Below are 2,973 nucleotides of genomic sequence, written 5' to 3'. Positions count from 1 at the left end.
AGATTGCTTTTGCTATTTGGGGTCTTTTGTGTTTCCATACAAATTGTGAAATTTTTTTTTCTAGTTCTGTAAAAAATGCTAGTGGTAGTTTGATAGGGATTGCATTGAATCTGTAGATTGCTTTGGGTAGTAGAGTCATTTTCACAATGTTGATTCTTCCAATCCAAGAACATGGTATATTTCTCCACCTATTTGTATCATCTTTAATTTCTTTCATCAGTGTCTTATAGTTTTCTGCATACAAGTTTTTTGTCTCCTTAGGTAGGTTTATTCCTAGATATTTTATTCTTTTTGTTGCAATGGTAAATGGGAGTGTTTTCTTAATTTCACTCTCAGATTTTTCATCATTAGTGTATAAGAATGCCAGAGATTTCTGTGCATTAATTTTGTATCCTGCTACTTTGCCAAATTCATTGATTAGCTCTAGTAGTTTTCTGGTAGCATCCTTAGGATTCTCTATGTATAATATCATGTCATCTGCAAATAGTGACAGCTTTACTTCTTCTTTTCCTATTTGGATTCCTTTTATTTGTTTTTTTTTCTCTGATTGCTGTGGCTAGAACTTCCAAAACTATGTTGAATAAGAGTGGTGAGAGTGGGCAACCTTGTCTTGTTCCTGATCTTAGTGGAAATGGTTTCAGTTTTTCACCATTGGGAACAATGCTGGCTGTGGGTTTGTCATATATGGCCTTTATTATGTTGAGGAAAGTTCCCTCTATGCCTACTTTCTGCAGGGTTTTTATCATAAATGGGTGTTGAATTTTGTCAAAAGCTTTCTCTGCATCTATTGAGATGATCATATGGTTTTTCTCCTTCAGTTTGTTGATATGGTGTATCACGTTGATTGATTTGCGTATATTGAAGAATCCTTGCATTCCTGGGATAAACCCCACTTGATCATGGTGTATGATCCTTTTAATGTGCTGTTGGATTCTGTTTGCTAGTATTTTGTTGAGGATTTTTGCATCTATGTTCATCAGTGATATTGGTCTGTCTTTTTCTTTCTTTGTGACATCTTTGGTTTTGGTATCAGGGTGATGGTGGCTTCGTAGAAAGAGTTTGGGAGTGTTCCTCCCTCTGCTATATTTTGGGAGAGTTTGAGAAGGATAGGTGTTAGCTCTTCTCTAAATGTTTGATAGAATTCGCCTGTGAAGCCATCTGGTCCTGGACTTTTGTTTGTATTTGAGTCTTCTCCCTTTTTTTCTTGATGAGTCTGGCTAATGGTTTATCAATTTTATCTTCCCAAAGAACCAGCTTTTAGTTTTATTGATCTTTGCTACTGTTTACTTCATTTATTTTTCATTTATTTCTGAACTGATCTTTATGATTTCTTTCCTTCTGCTAACTTTGGGGTTTTTTTGTTCTTTATCTAATTACTTTAGTTGTAAGGTTAGGTTGTTTATTTGAGATGTTTCTTGTGTCTTGAGGTATGATTGTATTGCTATAAACTTCTCTCTTAGAACTGCTTTTGCTGCATCCCATAGTTTTTGGGTCATTGTGTTTTGATTGTCATTTGTTTCTAGGTATTTTTTGATTTTCTCTTTGATTTCTTCAGTGACCTCTTGGTTATTCAGTAGTGTATTGTTTAGCCTCCATGTGTTTTTATTTTTTGCAGAAATTTTCCTGTAATTGATATCTAGTCTCATAGCATTGTGGTTGGAAAAGGTACTTGATACAATATCAATTTTCTCAAATTTACTAAGGCTTGATTTGTGACCCAAGATATGATCTATCCTGGGGAATGTTCCATGAGCAATTGAGAAGAAGGTGTATTCTGTTGTTTTTGGATGGAATGTCCTGTACATATCAATTAAGTCAATCTTGTTTAATGTTGTCATTTAAAGATTGTGTTTCCTTATTTATTTTCATTTTGGATGATCTGTCCATTGGTGAAAGTGGGGTGTTAAAGTCCCCTACTATGATTGTGTTACTGTCAATTTCCCCTTTTATGGCTGTTGGTATTTGCCTTATGTATTGAGGTGTTCCTATGTTGGGTGCATAAATATTTATAGTTATATCTTCTTGGATTAATCCCTTGATCATTATGTAGTGTCCTTCTTTGTCTCTCGTAGTAGACTTTATTATAAAGTCTATTTTGTCTGATATGAGAATTGCTACTCCAGCTTTCTTTTGATTTCCATTTGCATGGAATATCTTTTTCCATCCCCTCATTTTCAGTCTGTATGTGTTCCTAGGTCTGATGTGGGTTTCTTGTAGACAGCATATAAACGGGTCTTGTTTCTGTATCCATTCAGCAAGCCTGTGTCTTTTGGTTGGAGCATTTAATCCAGTTACATTTAAGGTAATTATTGATATGTATGTTCCTATTACCATTTTCTTAATTATTTTGGGTTTGTTGTTGTAGGTCTTTAACTTCTCTTGTGTTTCCTGCCTAGAGAAGTTCCTTTAGCATTTGTTATAAAGCTGGTTTGTTGATGCTGAATTCTCTTAGCTTTTGCTTTTCTGTAAAGTTTCTGCTGAAAGATCAGCTGTTAACCTTATGGGGATTCCCTTGTATGTTATTTGTTGCTTTTCCCTTGCTGCTTTTAATATTTTTTCTTTGTATTTAATTTTTGACAGTTTGATTAATATGTGTCCTGGAGTGTTTCTCCTTGGATGTATCCTGTATGGGACTCTCTGCACTTCCTGGACTTGATTATTTCCTTTCCCATATTAGGGAAGTTTTCAACTATAATCTCTTCAAATATTTTCTCAGTCCCTTTCTTTTTCTCTTCTTCTGGGACCCTTATAATTCAAATGTTGGTGAGTTTAATGTTGTCACAGAGGTCTGTAAGACTGTCCTCAATTCTTTTCATTCTTTTTTCTTTATTCTGCTGTGCAGTAGTCATTTTCACTATTTTATCTTCCAGGTCACTTATCCATTCTTCTGCCTCAGTTATTCTGCTATTGATTCCTTCTAGAGAATTTTTAATTTCACTTATTGTGTTGTTCATCATTGTTTGTTTGCTCTTT

The sequence above is a fragment of the Physeter macrocephalus genome, chromosome 17, assembly GCF_002837175.3.
Source record: "Physeter macrocephalus isolate SW-GA chromosome 17, ASM283717v5, whole genome shotgun sequence".
Taxonomy (NCBI): domain Eukaryota; kingdom Metazoa; phylum Chordata; class Mammalia; order Artiodactyla; family Physeteridae; genus Physeter; species Physeter macrocephalus.
This window is presented reverse-complemented; position numbering follows the sequence as displayed.